Raw genomic sequence first — 20834 nt, 5'->3', positions numbered from 1 at the left:
AACCCCATATAGGCATACCTTAGAGATAGTGCAAGTTCAGTTCCAGACTACAGCAAGGAAGTGAATGTCGCAATAAAACAAGTCCAGTGAAGTTTTTGGTTTTCCAGTACATATAAAAGCTATGTTTACACTGTACCATAGTCTATTAAGTGTGTAATAGCATTATGTCTAAAAGCAATGTCCATGCTTAATTTTTAAAAATTTATTGCTAAAACTTGATAACCATCATCTGAGCCTTTAGCGAGTTACAATCTTTTTGCTGGTGAAGGGCACTGCCTTGATGTTGATGGCTGCTGACTGATCAGAGTGGTACTTGCTGAAGGTTGGGATAGCTGTGGCAATTTCTTAAAACAACAATAAAATTTGCTGCATCAATTGACTTTTCCTTTCATGAATGATTTCTCTGTAGCACGCAATGCTGTTTGATAGCATTTTACCCACAGAACTTCTTTCAAAATTGGAGTCAATCCTCTCAAACCCAGTGCTGCTTTATCAACTCAGTTTATGTAATATTCTAAATCCTTTGTTGTCATTTCAACAATCTTCACAGCATCTTCACCAGGAGTAGATTCCATCTCAAGAAACCACTTTCTTTGCTCATCTACAAGAAGCAACTCCCTATCTGATAAAGTTTGTATCATGAGATTGCAGCAGTCCAGTCAAATCTTCAGGCTACACTTTCAGTTCTAGTACTCTTGCTATTTCCACCACATCTGCAGTTATTTCTTTTACTGAAGTGCTGAATCATTCTCTAAGTCACCCATGAGGTTTGGAGTCAACTTCTTCCAAACTCTTGTCAATGTTGATATTCTGACTTCTTCCCATGGATCATGAATATTCCTGATGGCGTCTAGAATGGTGAACCTTTCCAGAAGGTTTTCAATGTACTTTTATCAGATCCATCAGGGGAATCACCCATCTACAGTAGATATAGCCTTATAAAATGTATTTCTTAAATAATAAAACTTGAAAGTAAAAATTACACCTTGATCCATGGGCTGCAGAATGCAGGTGTTAGCAAGCATGAAAACATTAATCTTGTACATCTCCATTAGGGCTCTTGGGTGACCAGGTACATTGTCAATAAGCAGTAATATTTTGAAAGAAATCTTTTTTTCTGAGCAGTAGGTCTCAACAGTGGGCTTAAAATATTGAGTGAACCAGGTTGTAAACAGATGTGATGTTATACAGGCTTTGTTGTTCCATGTACAGAGCACAGGCAGAATAGATTTAGCATTAATTCTTAATGGACCTAGGATTTTTCAAAATGGTAAATGAGCATTGGTTTCAACTTAAAGTCACCAGCTGCATTAGCCCCTAAGAAGAGAGTCAGCCTGTCCTTTGAAGCTTTGAAGCTAGGCATTGAATTCTCTCTCGCTATGCAAGTCCTAGATGGCAACTTCTTCTAATATAATGCTGTTTCATCTATACTAAAAAATCTGTTGTTTTGTGTAGCTAGATCTTCTGGGTAGCTTGCTACAGCTTCTACATCAGCACATGTTGCTTCACCTTGCACTTTTATGTTATGAAGACTGCTTCTTTCCTTAAGCCTCATGAACAAACCCCTGCTAGTTGCAAACTTTTCTTCTGCAGCTTCCTCACTTCTCTCAGTCTTCACAGAATTGCTCTGTATTAGACTTTGATTTAAGGGAATATTGTGGCTGGTTTGATCTTCTATCCAGTTCACTAAAACTTTCTCCATACCAGCAATAGGCTGTTTTGCTTTCTTATTCATGTATTCACAGAGCACCCATTTAATTTTTTTCAATAACTTTTCCTTTGCATTCACAACTTGGCTAACTTTTGCCCTATCTCAGCTTTTGACATGCTTTCCTCACTGAGCCTAATCATTTCTAGTTTCTGATTTAAAGTGAGAGATGTGTGAATCCCTCTTTCACTTGAACACTTAGAGGCCAGTGTAGGGTTATTAACTGGCCGAATTTCAATATTTTTCTGTCTTAGGGAATAAAGAGGCCCAAGGAGAGGAAGAGAGATGAGAGAATGACCAGTTGGTGGAGCAGTCAGAACACACACAACATTTATCCATTAAGTCTGCCATCTAATATGGGTGCAGTTCATGGTACCCCAAAACCTCTATATACTATGTATTTTCCTATATATACATCCCTATGATAAAGTTATAAATTAGGCACAATAAGAGATTAACACCAAGAACAATTATAACAATATATGATAATAAAGGTTATATGACTGTGGTCTTTCTTTCTCTCTCAGAATACCTTATTGTACTACATTCACCCTTCTTCCTGTGATGATGTGAGACAATATAATGCCTATGTGATCAGATGAAATGAGGTGGACATGCTGGACAAAGGGATGATTCATGTCCTGGGCAGGATGAAAAAGGATGGCATGAGATTTCATTACGCTACTCAGAAAAGTGTGTAATTTAAAACTTATGAATTGTTTATGTCTGGAATTTTCCATTTAATATTTCTGGACCACATTTGACATGAGGGTAACAAACTGAAGAAAGCCAAACTGTGGATAAGAGAGGACTACTGTATTTCATCTTTCTACTCAAAGCTTTCATGATAAGATAGGAGAGTGAATTTCTGTCTCATAGATGCATTTTATTATTCAAAAATATATTTTATCTCTTACCAATAAACTATAGCCTGTAAAAGCAAACCCTTTCTTTAACACAAAAAATTGGCTATTCAATTTCAATAGCTATGCCACTCAATAATTATAACTGTCATTTGGAAAATGAAAAACCTCTTGGGCTTCTACAATTTTTAGATTCCAACTAGTTTAACAACATTTTCAAAAATACCATTAAAAATGTGCTAAAAAAAAAAAAAAGGTTGCTTCAGTTTATTGCTATACAAAATAACAGGTGAACCTGGGTTGGAGGGAGGAAGGTGGTAAAGTACAGAAAACTAGCACAACTTTTAACTAGCTGTACCAGATCTTCAGATGGCCACCTTCCATAACCTTCAGGAAAAGGAATTGTAACTGTAATCTAGCTCTTTCTCTTGAGGGTGAAACCCAAAATTTTCCTTCTTATTAGAGCCTATATACCTCCTTTCATGAAGCTTAGCTATCTTACTATGTCACAATGTACTTTGTAGCTGGCCAAAGAGAACTTTTAAAAAACACATATACATAGTTGGGACAAGTCACATTTTCCCAAAATTGTTTCCACCCTACCTCTTAATAGGCAAGTGTGTGTTTTTTTTAACCTTCGTGGAGGATATTTTTTCCAGTGCTTTTCAGAGAGAGTGGAAGGGGGGCAGAGAGAGAGAAATATCAATGTGAGAAAGACACATTGATTAGTTGCCTCCCACACTCGCCCCGGCAAGGGCTAGGGACTGAGCCTGCAAATGAGGTACATGTTCTTGACTGGAATCGAACCCAAGACCCTTCAGTCTGTGGACTGACGCTCTAACCACTAAGCCAAACCGGCTAGGGCTAGGCAAGTATTCTGGCAACCAACTCTCTCAGTAATCTTTCTCAAACTCAGAGACCATTATAAAAATAATTCCTTACAGAGAACACAGAGATTATTCATTAAACCACCATAAGACATTATCAATAGATTTTCCCACCTGTCCCAGGCTTAGGACTTTTTGAAGTAACTAAGCAATATTTGTCCCTCCTCATTTTAAAAATTATTTTTTTAAAAAAATTTAAAACAAAATTATGAAGTAGCTGTCTCTTAAACCAAGAGACATACTTACTAGATACATCTTAGGTGCTAAACAGTGTACTAAATGCCTTGCCTAATTTTATCTCATGTAACCTATGTAAAGTCAGGTGGGAAGTAATTATATAACAGGTGTGGGGGTTGGGGAAAGGAAGGAGTAATTTTATCTAAGAGTCACAAATTCAGCAAACAGAGCCAATAAAATAAATAGTAATTGAAAGTAAAATGAGCCATGAATAGGCTGCGTGCACATCAGGAGGTATATATAATTTTTAAAAAAATACTAGAAGCTGTTACAATATACCTAATTCTTTGGTTTCTGGCTACACACTAAGTTAATTCTTAGTCTGTTAGTGACTACATTGTATTTGTAAAGAATAAACTCAAATGGACTCTGAGTATTAAGACAACTTCCAAAATCAAAATTACAAATGAAAACTGGGATTTAAAAGTTTAAGTTCCAGCCAGTACATTAAGACAAATAAAAGAAATAAAAGGTGTAAGGATGAAAGTGGAGGAATTAAAAATAAAATGTTTTAAGGAGAGATACAAAACTTAGAGAAGACAGGCTCTAGGGCTAGAATGCCTGAATTCAAATCCCAGCTCTGCCACATACCAGCTATGTAACCTTGGGCAAAAGCTAATGTCTTCTTTGGAGCTCTTGAGAGGATCTGATGGGTTAACATGTGTACATGCTTTGAAAAGAGCCTGGTAAATAGTAAGCACTAGAGTAAGTCTGTCCTTTGTAGGCAATATGATTATATAGAAAACCTATTTTCCATGAAGATTAAAGAAATTATTAGAAATAATAATTCAGCAGATTGTTAAATAAATATAATTCAATTCTTATAAGCCAACAAAGAGAAAACATAAATTTCTGGACCTCTTTCTTACAGAAACTTTCAAAACAGCTTAGAGAATGAAAACAAGAATTATAGCTCCCCCCCGCCCCCCAACACCACAAGTGCCTTGCTTAAACAATGATCAATTCATGGTCAATCTTGTTTCATTCCCACCCACCGCCTTCCCTCTATTCTATAAAATAATGAAGTAGATCCCAGGCATATGCTTGCATTCACCAACATTTCAATATGCATTTATAAAAGATGGCTTTTTTTTAATGTACTGCTGCCACACCTAAAAATTAACAATAATTTCTTAATATCAAACATCCAGTCAGTGTTCAAATTTCCCTAATTATTTCATAAATATTTATATATTAAACTCTGGACCCAAATAAAGTCCAAACATTACTATTAATCTCAAATTTCCTCCATTTCTCTTTTTCCTTCCCTTCAATTTATCTGTTGAAAAAACCAAGCTGTATGTCCCAAGGACTTCCCAAAAGCCTAGATTTTGCTAATTGCATCCCCCATGGTATCATTTCATTTGTTTCCCTGTCTTCTATCTTTCCTGTAAAAGGGTAGAGCTAGAGACTTGATCTGATTCAGGTTCAAGTTCAATTTTTTTGCAAAAATACCTCATAGGTAGTGTTGTGTATTTTCACTAAGAGAAACCTAATGTCTGGTTGTCTTTCTGTCATGTTAGCAACCACTGATGATCTTTGCTTTGGTCCAGGAATTCATTACAAAACAGTGATGTTCTGTTTATCGCTCCTTCTTCATTTGTTAACTAGAATACTCCTGAAAAAAAGAAACTTCCTTCCCTCAACTATTTGGTTACCTTCAGGTATAGTTAGTTCCTTAGCATACTCCAAAGAAAACTAATGAGTTTTTTTAAAGTATCATTATTAACTTACAGAGTTAAATGTATGTGATGTGATTGATTATATTGTAGTTATACTTGCTGATGCTCACCTTTGGCCAGCTACAGTCCATTCAACCAAACACCTTAGTTGTTTTGCCACGTCCTATTAGAGTTTGATAACTTTCCTGCAAGATGTTCAAGGCCCCAGAAACAGAATAAGCTTTAGCCATAAGCCACTTTCCTATATAACTGGTTTCTTTCTCTTTATATTTTCTAAATTAAAAATTCTTAATTCTTAATTATGAATCAGCTGTGTTATACATTCTGGATTTTATAACTAAACATGGACCCAGAACTGTACCAATATTTCTCACAGAGGTCTACTTTCAGCATTTCATTGCCCCTCAAAAAGCGTATCCCACTCAAAACTCAATGTTAAATGCTTCAATTTGAGAGACTGGATTCCTAATCTATTCCCTGCTGGCATTTTGGCTCTGGAACATATTTCTTTGTGTTCTAGTTCAAAATTTGGATATGGTTTTTAAATATGCATAATAAAAAGTCACTGTTTTTTCTTTGATAAATTAATAAACTCATCAAGTATGGGGAAATGATCAAACTCTTAGAGATTGAATTATTTGTAACCATAATTCAGACTTTTTATAAAAATCCTCATACCTCATCCCTAACATTAAAACTCATGATACTGTGAATATGAATTTATAAGTTCTCACTATTTGAAATACTAAATTAATTTGCTAAGTTATACCCCCCTTGAAATCAGAAAAATGGCATTATCAATAATAAATACTTTTTTACTGAAAAACTAATTAACAAACATGTAAAGCCCTGTCACACTACACAGCTGGCAAACGTCACTGTGGAGAAGCAGGATCCTATACGTACTTGCTGACCATTCCTTCACAGTATTCTGAAAAACCATGGCTTTAGTGGCCCCAAATTGCTTACTTCCACAATTTTTACTCTTTTCTTCAACATTAAATCACAATTAGAAATCACATCACATTAGAAATGCCAGTTCTTCTCTCTGACAAAAGGGGGATATGAATTGATATCCTGGTGCAATTTCTTTTATTCATAGACCAAGTGCAACGGTCCCTGCAGCTAAAGGAGCTGGGTTTGGATCAGAGGAAATAATGCAACTTTTCAGGCAACAATAGCTTAAAAAACAACCAACCACTACCAACAACAAAACAAAGCAATGACAAAATATTCTTCTATGGTAGTGTGTATTTTTCAGTGGTAACAGTAACACATCTATATGAAGTGCTGGTATGTCCTCTGCACATCAGTGCTTTCATCCAACTGAAAAACAAAAGTTCTGCTAGCATGCGCACATGACAGTAATTGCTTTTCCAGATGGTATGCCTTTGATAAGGGATTTTTGCCAAAAGCTCATTTTACTTTCTCTCCAAGCATAATATTTGTCATTAACTTTGAAACTGGTTTTACAAGCTCCTGAGTATTAGTGTGAGTTGACCTGTTTTTGCTATGAGAATAACTGTGACTGATATACTTCAGTAGTGTGGTCTTCTGTCTTTAGCAACATTCTTTAATTTCACACTGAAAAGCATTATTTTATATAATTATATATTTTTATTTCATTTTCATCAGAAGTCTAAAAAGTAATTATTATAGAAAAAGGAACTAAGACAGAAACAGTAATTCAATTCCTCAGGGTAGCATGAAAATAGAAGAATCAAAGCTTGTGCTCTTTCCATTATACCACAGAGAAAACTATAGCAAGGGAATACGATTTCCTTATTACACCTTGTTGAAATTTGTTTTCAAAGGTTTTCTTGAATGCAAGTAAAGTATTTCTAAAAGGTACCACTTTAACTTAATGTATACTGTATTCCAAGACATAATCTTACAAATGTTCTTGGGCCTTAACTTATGTACTGATTCTGTTTTGTGTTAATACCCGCCCCCCCCCACACACACACACACAAACAAAATCCCACACTCTCAAAATCTAAAGACCTCTCAAAAAATTTTCAAGAAAATATTGTCAAAATGTATTATATAAAATTTTTGAGCACAAGTTTGTAAAATTTTCACTTTTCTTCATTTTCAAAAGGAAAAATGACAAATATTAATAGGGATATCACTCTGTGAAAGCTTGCAAATGAGTGGGGAGATAGAAGAAACTGATGAATTAGAAATCCCTAATTAAAGATTTAAGCAACCTAATAGGCTATGTGGCAGTTTTACAAATAGAATCATAAGCAGACCAATTAGTCAGCAAATTCAACTGACCAGAACTTCCTACTCCCTAATCTTAACTTTTGTTGAGATCTGAATACAGAACTTAACTATATTACTTAGAGAGGGATTCTAAATTATGATTTTATGTGCTCATTTTATGATGGCTTTTGAATGGTTTTCAGATGAGTGCATTTAGCGTCCCTAGCCCCAGAGTAAACATTCTGAATGAAGGATGTCTTCAACTTCATTCATAATGAAGTTAAAGAATAATTTATATCCTTCCACATATCTAAAATCATTCTTTGCAAAGCTTAGACATTCTACTAATGTTGTTAAATGAAAGTAAGAAGGAAAGATATTTTAAAAATTAAGGGAAATGGTTCTGATAGTAAGACAAATTATGAAAGTAATAAGGAAAGATATCAAAAAATAAGGGAAATGGTTCTGATAATAAGACAAATTATATATTTAATCATCATTACCATTTGATTCGAAATGACACCAAGAAATTTTAGAAGAGTACAGATATATCTACTAGCTGCCAGAGAAGTTCTAAAACTTCTCACCAACTTTTTCATCTGCTATTTGAATCAAGGTAACCTTTCTTTGGCAAAAATTACTCAATTACACTACTCCTTTATAGAAGGTAATCCATTTTCTTTTAACTGGAGCAGTCTAAGAATTTTTCAGTATCATGGATTTTTATTAATTTAGCATTTACTACTTTATATAGTCTTCCAAAACAGAACAAAATGAAATAATCCCAGCAATAAGTGGTACATTTTTCTCAGATTTTCATCTTCTCTATATTTGAGCAAGATTAATTTATAAACCTCTATAATGTATACAGAGTACCAACCAACTTGAACCTATCCCCTAAAATAATTATCTTTCCATGTCTTCTGCATATTTAGAAAAATATAATTTTAAAAAATATTTGTTTTTTACATGAACATGTAACTGTACCCTGTTTGAAATTTATATGTATTTTAGGAAAATAGGAAGCACTGTGTTTGTCTTCTATTAATACAATGTTTCCTTTTATTGTTTTCAATTATCTTATGTAGTCTTTAGAGTGGGGATCCACCCCATAATTTGGAAGTATCACTTGATTCTTTACATTTCTTGCTTTTCTGGTACAAATGAAACTAACCCATCAAATCCCAAAGGTCCTACAGGCACAGTCTATGGGGAGTAAAAGTGACACTTCTTGGTGAACAGAAAACCCTTAACAACAAATTTAGAAGAATAGGAGAGAAAGGTTTCCAAATCAAACTAAGGGACAATCACTAAGATCTCTTGTATCATGTGAGCAGATTCTGTTAGAGTGCTGAATTCAGCTGCTCATCTCAGAAGGTCATGACATAAATAAAATAATTATTAAATTGGCATTTATTTATTTCAGTTCTTCTAACAGTTTACTGAGTCTTAATCTGTACTCAGTAAACACCTCAATTTCTTATAATGGACACACTTTCCTAATTATAAAGATTACCTCCTTTTTAAATCTAGATCTTTTCTCAGTTTTTGAGAGAAGTGAGCCAAGGGAGAGGGGGTGAACTCTCCAAAAGCTAATCATTCTAACAAAAATTTAAACTCATGAAATCTATATATAGAAATCAACATTATAAAATGACTGCCAAGGAGTCAAATGAAAATAAAACTGTGCCTCAAATACCTTAGAAAGTAGAAATTCTAAATGTCGGTGTCTTCATTTGGAAGCAAAAATTTCTACTGCATGATCTTGCCTGCTGGTCCTTGATTTTATCATCAGAGTCGGTTCCGGTTACATTTCCATTAGTACGGACAGATCTAAAGTAGGAGAGAGAGGACACGTTTAGTCTACTGAAAACATTACAGGTTTTAAATATTGTGACACATCATTGTTTCCCTACAAGCAAACAAAGATTCTTACACAGATGCTTTAGTTGTTAAAGAAATGCCAAATCCCATTCTTGTCCCTCTAAAGATTTTAAAAATGGAAATTAAAGATTAAAGCTGAAAAAAAGAAAGAGGAAGAAAAAAGTTGATAAGAGGTAATTAGTTACTAGCTTTAAAACGGTCAGACCCCCAAAGGAGGCATTCAGCAAATGTATTTGCATTGCACTGGCATTCCAAGGGGACACAGGGCTAGCAACTACTAGCTCACTTAGCAGAGTTTCTGACATCACCCCAGCAGCAGTAGCCTCAGTACCCAGTTTCAGGTAAAACAGAACAGTAGGACGAAACAGGGTTTCCAGCAGAAGACAGTCTCTACGGTAAAGAAGTACCCACTATGATGGCTACTATTCATTTCTGGGTCATTGGCAGTGGGATAAGACAAACTGGATTTTACCACGCTAATGGTAGTGCTGTATCTTCCCACTCTACCTCAAAGCTAAAGCCAAACAGTGGGGCCTTTGCAGACATAAGAGGATTCTTTTTAATATATATCTTTATTGATTTCAGAGAGAGGAAGGGAGAGGGGGAGAGAGAGACAGAAACATCAATAATGAGAGAGTCACTGATTGGCTGCCTCCTGCACGCCCCGGACTGGGGATCGAGCCCGCAACCCAGGCATGTGCCCTGACCAGGAATCGAACCACAATCTCCTGGATCCTAGGTAGATGCTCAACCGCTGAGCCACAACCGGTGGGGCCGTAAGAGAATTCTTAAGAAATGTGAGCCTTACCTGTTTTCATTATTTAGAGTTTTACTGCTTTAGGCTTTACCACCCAGGGTTACTATATTCCCTTTGGATCACAAAGGCACAGTGGATCAAACTCCAGAAACAATCATCATACCACAGGTCAATGCAGGAATCTTGCTAGTTAATTCTACCCATTGCTCTCACCCTTCTCACCCTTGGGCTTTATTCAAAACATGAACCGTTACGGCCAACTACTCTCTCTCCTATTTTCATGCCCACAATGATCTCTATGCTTTCTCGGCCACTCATGTATTCCCCCACTACTGCCCTTCCTTCCAACCCTTTCTCCAGAGACCTCTGGAAACCCCTTTGACATAGCAGATCACCTCTAAATCCTCAGCCTTATCACTGAACACTCCTTTCAGCCACTGAGCTATGGCTCTTGAAAAGAACTTTCTAGAGTGAAGGCTAAGGCAGTAGATTGACCCTCCCCACAAGGTTATTTCTAGACCCTTATCTCATAAGCAACCCCATTCCTTCCCTCAGGCTCATGCCACCTGGCTGCCTTCCCCTCTCTGTCATTCAGTATTCTACTCTATTTTTTCTAACCTGCGTCCACACTCAATCCCTTCCATGCACTTTACCTACTCTCATCTCTCCAGCTGCTGTGTTATCACCAGTCTCAAAATTTTGGATATCACCCAAGCTATCAACCCACCTAGTCTGCTACCTTTCTTCCACTTCACCACCCTCAAATTCCTAATCCTGGGACAATTCAATCACCTGCTAGAAACACACCCCCCCCCCCCGAAACACACACACACACACACACACAACACCCCCCCCCCCCCGCTATAATATTATGGTCTTCAAATCCAGTTAGACGCTGAATGCTCTCCAGTAGCTCTTTACATGTCGTTATCAGCCTTTCTCCCACAGCTCACACTGCCTCTCTTTCCAGATTTGCCCTTTTCCCTCTTCTGGACCCATGTGGGGGGAGGGGTCTTGTTTTCCTTAACCATTTATGTAGGTTGTTTATAATGTGAAGATACTATTTCTTTCACTTACTTTTAACATTTTCTCAGTCTATCACTGGCTTTTAATACAGAAGTTATTTTTAGGTGGCCAGATTTGTCCATTATTGTCTTTCTTTCTTTTATTATTTCTCTGTTTAGAAATTTCTCCCCCTCCATGACAGCAGATAAATAGTCTGACTTTCACTTTTCTTTGGGCTAATTGTGTGACTCCTTCATTCCAAACGACGTATGGAATGAGACCTGACTCTCACCTAAACTGTATTCCAAACTGTCCACCAGTTTTTGTAACATTAAGTAATTCTCACAATATGTTAACCAAATATTAGAAAAATGAATCCAGTAATACTAAAAAAAAGGAATATATATTATGACCAAATAACATTTATCCCAGGAATGCAGCATTAGTTCTAAAGGAAAAAAAATTCATCAATATAATTCACCATATCAACAGACTAAAACATAAGTGATCACCTTAATTGATGCAAAAAAGAAAAACCCACAGTCATTCATGACTCAAAACTCTCAGAAAACTAGAAACAGAAGGGAACGCCCTCAGCATAACACATGAATCTATAACAAGTCTATAGCTAATATCATACATAATCATGAAAGACGAAATGCTTTCCCTCTATGACTGGGAACAAGGCAAGAACATCTACTCTCACAACTCCTATTCAACACTGTACTGGACTGCAAGTACAATAATGTAAGAGAAAGAAATAAAAGCCTACAAATGAAAAAAGGAAGGAAGGGAGGGAAGAAGGAAGGGAGGGAAGGAAGCTCAATCCACATGTCCTATCTTATATAAAAATTAAAACACCTAAATATTTTAAAATGCAAATTTTATGAAGGAAAACAAAAGAGAAAATTGGGGGGACGCCAAGGGTTGGCAAACTTTTTCTGCAAAGAGCAAGACAATAAATATTTCAGGCTTTGTGGCCTATACAGTCTTGTTGCAAATGCACAGCTGTCATTACAGCAGGAAGTGGCCCTGGAGAACCTGTAAACATTAGGGCATGACCATACTCCAACAAAACCTCCCTTACTAAAACAAGAAGTGGGCTGAATGGGTGTAGTTTGCCAACCTGAGTTAGGCAACGAGTTTTAGAGATGACACCAAAAGCACAAACCAGTAAGAAAAAAATTGGTATTTTTGCACTTAAAATTTTAAATTTCTGCTCTTGAAATGGCAGTGTTATGAAACTGTAAAGACAAGCTACAGCCTTGGAGAAAATAACTGCAAAAAAAAAAATCTAATGAACTTGTTGCTGGAATATAAAGAACTTTTTAATACAGTTATAAGAAAATAAGCAATCCAATAAAAATAATGGGCAAAGTATCTGGACAATGCAAAAATAAAAACTCACATCAAAGAGCCTAGTTACTTGCTACACGTGTTTAAACTTTCCTTTAGGCTCCCTAAAGCTAGACTACTCCTCTATGAATAGAGCTTCCAACATTCTGCCTTACACAAGAAGATAATCAACAAATGAAATAAAACTATCAGAGCATTTTTTAAATTTTTTTAAATTTTTTTATCTTTATTGTTGAAAATATTATAGATGCCCCCTTTTTACCCCCATTGATCCCCTCCACCCCGCATCCACCCCACCCCCAGGCCTTCCCCAGACCAGTGTCTGTGTCCATGTGTTATGCTTATAAACATATAAGCTCTTTGATTAATCTCTCCCCGCCCACTCCTCCAACCCCACCTTCCCTCTGAGATCTCTCAGTCTGTTCTATGCTTCTACGTCTCTGGATCCATTTTGTTCATCAGTTTATTTTGTTTATTAGATTCCACATATAAGTGAGATCATAAGATACTTGTCTTTCTCTCACTGACTTATTTCACTTAGCATAATACTCTCCAGTTCCCTCCATGCTGTCCCAAAGGATAAAAGGGCCTTCTTTTTTACAGCTGTGTAGTATTCCATGGTGTAAATGTCCGACAGCTTTTTGATCCACTCATCTACTGATGGGCACTTGGGCTGTTTCCAGATCTTAGCTATTGTAAATTGCGCTTCTATGAACATAGGGGTGCATAAGTTCTTTGTGATTGGTGTTTTGGGTTTCTTAGGATATATTCCTAGAAGTGGGATCACTGGGTCAAATGGCAGGTCAATTTTTAATTTTCTGAGGAAACTCCATACTGCCTTCCATAGTGGCTGCACCAGTCTGCATTCCCACCAGCAGTGTATTAGGGTTTCTTTTTCTCCACACCCTCATCAGAGCATATTTTAAAGTTAATTTTTATTTTATTTTATTTCCTATTTATTGATTTGTGTATGTGCGAAAGAGAGAGAGATCGATTTGTTGTTCCACTGATTTATGCATCCACTGGTTGCTTCTTTTATGTGCCCTGACCAGGGATCAAACCCACAACCTTGGCTTACTGGGATGACACTCTAACCAACTGAGCTACCTGGCCATGGCTAAATGTTCATTTTTACAGCAGTTAATATATGTACCCAGTACAAAAGGGTTATAGTGAATAGAAGTTTCCCCCAATCACCCAGCTCCCTTCCCTCATTTACTGTGCGTTAATAGTTATTGTACACATATAAAAGCATTTACATATATATTTTTTAAGAAGTGGTGGCATACTAAGACAATGTATCTTAAAGTTTATTTCATATCATTCTTTATAAAAATCCCTCACACTTCCTTTTAACAATTTCATAATTTTATATTTATACATTTACATATTTAATCAGTCTCTCATTAATGAACTCCTATGTTGTTTCCAATATTTTGCCACTACTGACAATGCTGTAAAGCATACCTGAGTCAGAGTATGTACATTTTAAATTATGATAGCCTCTGCTAGATTGTGCTCCACAAAGTTTATTGGGGGGGAGGGGGAATACGGACATGAATCAGTAACCTTCCAAATCAGGGAAGCTAAACTAAAGAAAAAAATTCTCATAAGACAGCCCCAATAACTAAGCAAAATGTTTTAGAAGATTTTCAACTCTAAATAATCCAAGATGCTTCTTAATCCAAGATAAATTTATAGTGAGCGACAAGAAGACTGGTAGTTAGCTTGGCCCCCAATATTCCAATTCTTTTCCCATTAAATTAAGGTAACTTTTATGTAGTATTTATAACCTGCATTTCTAAAAGGACTTGAATTGGTTACAAATTAAAATACAAGATAAAGAAGATTCATCACAATAAAACTATGTATATAAAATTTAAAAATAGATACTGTGGTAGTTGGTATGGCCACATACTATTCTTCAAAGATGGCTACCATCAATTCCTCCCCTCTGCATCTGCGCATCATTCCACCCATCAAGAGATGCGGCTTATTTCCCAGTTCCTTGGATCTTTGCTGGCCTTGTGACTTGCCTTGACCAACAGGATATGGTAAAAGTGATGTTCTGGAAACTCCAGAGAACAAGAGGATTGGCAGCTTCCCCTTTGTCCCTCTTGGAAGCTAGAGACCATATAATAAACCGACTGCCCTGTAACCACCATGCTGTGGAGAGGCATATGGAGGCATGCCAGAGTGCCAGACATGTGAGTGAAGCCTTCTTAGATTGTCCTGTCCAGCCCGGCTACCAGCAGGGTGACTGATCCCAGCTGGTGCCACAAAGAACAGAAGAATCCCCTAGCCAACCCTGCCCAAATTCCTGACTGATAGAACTGCATGAAAATAATAAAGCAATGTGGTTTTTGAAAAATATTTGATTGATTTGAGAGAGACAGAGAGGGGGAGAGAGAGAAACACGGATTTGTTGTTCCACCCATTTATGTGTTCACTGGTTGCTTCTTGTATGTGCTCTGATGGGGGATCAAATCTGCAACCTTCTCTGTTCTCAGAATCTGAAATCTCACTGAGTCTAAGAATTTGAATTTTTTACATCTGATGCAGTGTCATAACTATTTGGCAGAGAGCTATCTGCTATGAATATTCAAATTATTCCTTCTTCTGAACTGCTGAATCTTATCACCTATGATTTTTCTATTTGCTCATACCTACAAGAGATATGGCCATGTTCTTCCAAAATCAAAGAAAGTTTCTCACAGAATTTATTTAGATTAGTGTTAAAGTATTTTTCAGAAAAATCTCCCCTTTGTGTCAACCTTGGAAACTCCAAATTGGGTCACAACCTCTTTTCTGCCTGCTAAGTGGACTGGCCCTGTGTCAGTTAAGAATAGGTTCAGTTGCGCATGAACAACTTGTGGCTTTTAGAAAAGAGAGGTTTATTTTTCCCTCACTTAAAAGATCTGGAGGTAGGTATGTCTGGACAGATTGGAAGCTCTATAGTCACCAAGGATCCCAAATTGTTCTACCTTTTCACTCTGTCAGCCTTACTCCATGGCATTTATGCTCAGTCATCCCTCATGGTCAAAAGATCGTCGCTGAAACTCCAGAAGTCACATTCATGTCCTAGGCAGAAGAGAGGAGGAAGGGACAAGAGTTCTTTCTGAGGCTTCTCAGATGAGTATATCTCCTTTAAAGAGTTTTCCTAGAAGCCCTACCCAAAGACTTCTGTTTACAGCTGCTGAGAAATGTTGTTTTGGGGGCTTAAAGAAGTGTCAACATTATAAGAGTTGTGTTACTAAGAAAGAAAGAACAGATACTTGTTGGCGACCAGCACTCAACCCCATCATTTTCTCCCTCTCCTGAACAAGTTTCTAGTTTGCCAATGTCCCTCTTAATTATGATATTTTGGGTTAAAATAGAACGACAAATGATATATATTTTCACTGGGGTAGAATAATTAATTCTTCCTGTAATCTGAACATAGTACTTCACAATTAATGCATTTCAAGGTTGCCCAAATTTGCCCAGAAGTCATATCAAACTTCTAATTATCTAAAATGCACTTTTTTTTTTTGCTAGAAATATTCCAAAACAGGATTTCCCCATTCTGTATTTATACAATTTATTTTCAAGGACTCTTAATCCAGCATCTGCAGTGTGACACTGTGGTCAAGTTAAAGACACAAAAAGACCCTGAAAGACTTGCAGTATCAAGTAGCTAAGGAGAACATATGAATTGATGAACAAGAATGTAAGCTATCATATGAATCTTTTCAAAGACAAAAGAAAACACCTGCTATAAAAATGTAGAGTTGGGAGAAAAGTTTAAAAATTAAATGGGAGGAGGTGAAAGGTTAGAAGAGAATGAAAGAAAACACATGACAATGTTTATAAAAAATGGGTAAGAAACTAGTAGAGAGGAGAGGCTAGAGAAGAAAAGAGGTCTAATAAACAACGTCCTCTCCTTCAGCCCTGCATCCCACCCCCATGTCCCAGCTCTCACAGCTCTCACTCCTCTACGAACCTATGTCTGCAGAATCTATGTTCTGCCACCTTACCTTCCATTTATTCCTCCACCCACTGCGATCTGGTCTTAGCCCCACCATTCCACAGAAGCTGCTCCTGTTACGGTTATCTCGTAACTGCCAAATCATTGCTTAGCCCTTATTCGCCCTTTGATAACCTGGAATCATTGATCACTCCCTACTTCCCTGGTTTCTGGGACACTACTCTTGGTGCCCTATACTCCCCAGCCATTCTTGCCTCCCCCTCCCCTGTGCCGGCTTGTCTTCTTCCACATACCTCTCAAATGGTAGTGATCATTTTGTCTCTTCCTGAGCAACCTCATGCATGAGCATTCGATCCACTACAATTATCACCTACATATGACTTCCAAATCTTGCTCAAGGTGAAATATTTGAGTTCCAAATCCATATATCCACTAGTCTAACAGACATTTCTCCACTTGGTTGTCTTACAGGTACCTCAATCTCAACATGTCCAATTGAGAGAATAGTAGTATCCTCTATCCCCAATCCCCAAAACACTTTTACTCTTGAATTACTACCTGGGTTTCTAGCAATATTACCTCTCCACTCAACCAATCAAGAAACTAGGACTATTCTAGATCGCTCCCTCTCTCTCATTGCCAAACCCAATTGGTCTTATTCTTTATTTTTAATATCTCATATTTGTTTCCTCAGTTCTATCCCTACTGCTACTATCGTAGTTCAGGATCTCATAATATCATTGAACCACCAGAAAGAGCCTGTTCTCTCTGCTACCAATCATGCACCATTCTAATCCATCCCCCACAGACACCAAAATGATTGTTCCATTTCAACTACGGTATTTTTCATTCCCCAGATCTCTAATTGACTCTTTTTAATAAATGCCTTGTTTTATAATCACTTGCTTTTGTTAAGAACATAGTAAATTCCCTCTCTCTAAAATGATTGGCTACTCTGTTCTAGTAACTTCTGACCCTAAGCTCTTCTGTTTGTTGATTCTCTGTCATGGTGTTGGCTTTCCTGAAACATTTGAAGATTCTTATCTTTGTATCTGGGATTCTGTTACATTCTGCTGTCTTCTATTGGTACAGTTCATTCAGGGAATAATATTCATTTCATACTGCTTTCAGTAGGAGTGGAGAACACAACACAGGACCGTTTGCCTCAGTGCCTGGTCTTCTAAGTGTGAGGTACAGCCAGTTTCCCAGGGTGTTCCCCGGTCTTATGGACCCAAGCTCTTATATGCAGTTCCTACATGGAAACAGAACTTTTGCTTGGCCCAAATTGGTGTTAGAATGTATAGAGACTGGGGCTGCTCGGCTGCTCATGTTGCAGTATTGCTAATGAATCACCCTGTTGATTACTCTGGGACCCTTCCTGCCTCTGGATATGAGCATTACCCACAGGACCTATTTTCAGAAATTCTTCACTGTTTCTGACTTAGAGAGAATTCCCCTTCTTGTTTCTGCAGATGGGTACATATATTTTTTTCTACTATTTCTATAGATCTGAAGAAGGAAAGCATAACGGTAGTGAGTGTTCGATCTGCCTTCTTGAAATTGGCCAGAATAAGTTTTCTAAAATGCAAATCACATCATCAATCTGTCCCTTTCCCATTTTAAAACCCTTTATTGGCTGTCAACTCCCACAGACTCTAAATGCCTTAGTATCACATTCAAAGTCCTCCATGATATGACTGATGACTCCCAACATCTCCCATTCCCCATCCAATATCCCTCATGGTCCAATCACACCTACTTCCGATCGGTCATAAACAACATGCTTTTGCAGACCTGCAGACCTTTTGCATTCATCATTCCTTTTGTCTCTAATGCTTCCTCCCCCAGATTGACTCTTTTTAGTCTTCTGGGCATCCTTTAAAACCCAGTTTCTGGCAGCAGGCACCATGTCTCGCCACGAAGGTGGCAAGAAGCAGCCCTAGGAGATGACGGGGAAGATGAGGCGTTCGAGCAGAAGCAGAAAGAGGAGAAGAAGCCTGAGGAGCTAAAAGTGAAGGCTGCAGGGAAGGGCCCCCTGGCCACAGGTGGAATTAAGAAATCTGACAAAAGTGAATTATTCCTTGTGCCTGGGGCAATGGCAATCCTTAATTCCATTCCTGTTTTAACATCTGGATTCCCTATCATAACATCTCTTGCCACCTATAGCTAGAATGAAGTATTGTCTTGAAGCCTGTTGTACATTTAAGAATAAACTTTTGTAAAAATAATCATAATTTTTTAAAAAAAGTTTCTGTTTGCACAACAATGGAATGTACTTAATACCACTGGACTGTGTACTTTAAAAATGGTTAAGATGTTTAATTTTATGTTATGAGTATTTTACCACAGTAAAATCTTTTAAAAATAAATAATAAAACAAAACCCATTTTCAAAAGGGTGGGAAGAGATTCATATCAAGGTATTAACAGTGGTTTTCCTGCTTTTGCTTATCTACATTTTCAAATTCTTTTTGTATTAAGAATCTAGTACTTTTATGGGGGGGGCAGGGTTGTTGTTGTTTTAATTTTAAAAATCTGGCCAGGGGTCCCCCTCTGTAAACCCTTACTTGACTAGAGAATAAAGATTCACTTCCTCTTTGTGCCACCACATTGTCATGTTACATCACTTTTTTCCTATCCTGTATTCAATGTTTTTCTTCCCCTACTAGGCAGTAACCTCCTTGAGGACAGAGTCTATGTCTTCTTGATATTTCTCTTCCCAGACAGAAAAGAACCTGAAATCTTGTACATGTCTAATAAATGTCTGCTGGATAAATGAATGAACAACAATAAAAATGGAAGAATTAGAAATGGGCAATTGCACAAGCATATGAACTGGTGTTGAAAAGTCAATTTAACTTTTCCTCCAAGAAAAAGGGAAACAGACATTTAGAGGTAGTGAAGAAGGAAGGTGTAGTAATTATGTGATCATTTTAAATCAGAAAAGATTTTACGAGAGCATCATATCCAAGCCCTCATGTTTTCACTTTAAGCACTTTATTTATTTCATTGAATTTATGGGGGTAACACTGGTTAATAAAATTATATCGGTTTCCGGTGTACAATTCTACAATACATCATCTGTATATTGTATTGTGTGTTCACCACCCCAAGTCAAGTCTCCTTCCATCACCATTTATCCAAGCCTTCATGTTAGAGATTAAAGAATTACATCCCAGAGAGGTAAAGTGGATGCTCAAATTCAGAACTTTGAATAGACCATGAACTAGAACCCAAGTTTTCTAATTCCCATTACAAAGCTCAGTCAACTTTAATGATTATCCCATTACTGTTCACATCATATGAGGCTTTGGTAAGGATAATACCATCTTAGCTCAACACTGTTTGAAAATGAAAGTTCTCCCAACACGCACTATCACCTAAATTTTAGTCTGTCAACATTTGACCAAGGTTTGCCTTTGAGTAAGACTTCTCTTGGAGGTAGCTACTAGTGCTCAAACTAGGGAAGAAAAAGTGAAAAGCGTTCATTCAGGCCATAGATTTGATTTTAACAGGTGGCTAAATAACAAACACAGATACGACTTGCTCTTTTTCTGGATATATTCTGTAATTTCATCAGATATCCTAAAAAACAAACAAAAAGTCATCTCTTAACATTGAAAGCAAGGTAAATTTCTAAAACCTGCATATTTGTGGGCTTTCAAGGAAGGGAAAGGGGTTTTTGTCAGTTTTTTGTTTGTTTGTTTTTTGGTAAAAGGGTTGCTCCCTTCTCCCTATCCTAGAAACAAAAAATTAGCAAAGGCAGTTTTCAACTGAGCAGACTGTCACGATGGCTACTCTAGGTAGTCTGGCACCGTCACACTCGGGAGCTGTAAGATCATTTTTTTATTATGAGGCTTTAACACTGTTGAGATGAGGCTATCAAGAAATCTGATATATAAGAAATTCCCACAAGAATTTGGTTACATAAGCAATCATTCAACTCCTTTTAAAAGATATCTCCCATTTAAAATATTCATAAATACATTTTCTTTTTCTTACTTTTCCACCTCAAGAGGTATTTCAGTCTCTCCTTTCCCTACCAGCACTGAGGAGATTTGCAAAGTCCTATACACCCAAGTCTAACTATGTGTGAACTCTGGACTTGACCATTTGAAAGAAAGTACTGAACAAAGTGAAAGAAAAATGCAAACTAACTTAGCTTGAGACATTGTGACTGGAATAATGCATGTTATTACGATTAATTTGCATATAGATGATAGACTAGTGGGAAGTAGCTATGTGAAAACAAAAGCTAGATTAAGAACAATAGGCCTCAGT

At 37.0% G+C, this 20834-nt stretch overlaps 1 protein-coding gene and 1 pseudogene across 1 annotated transcript in view; one reads left to right on the top strand and one right to left on the bottom strand.

Annotated features, from left to right (window-relative positions):
* NCOA1 (nuclear receptor coactivator 1) overlaps window positions 1–20834 on the bottom strand; it is a 163346-nt gene that overhangs the window by 104829 nt on the left and 37683 nt on the right. The window contains exon 3 of the mRNA XM_087823400.1: window positions 9285–9418. The gene's annotated coding sequence lies outside the window, so the exon portion shown is untranslated. The remainder of the gene's footprint in view (window positions 1–9284; window positions 9419–20834) is intronic.
* Window positions 18462–18720, top strand: LOC148091602 (translation machinery-associated protein 7 pseudogene; annotated as a pseudogene).

This window comes from Miniopterus natalensis, chromosome 13 (assembly GCF_054644295.1).
Source record: "Miniopterus natalensis isolate mMinNat1 chromosome 13, mMinNat1.hap1, whole genome shotgun sequence".
NCBI lineage: Eukaryota > Metazoa > Chordata > Mammalia > Chiroptera > Miniopteridae > Miniopterus > Miniopterus natalensis.
The sequence above is the reverse complement of the archived record's forward strand: the minus strand, read 5'-3'. Positions and strand labels throughout refer to the sequence as shown.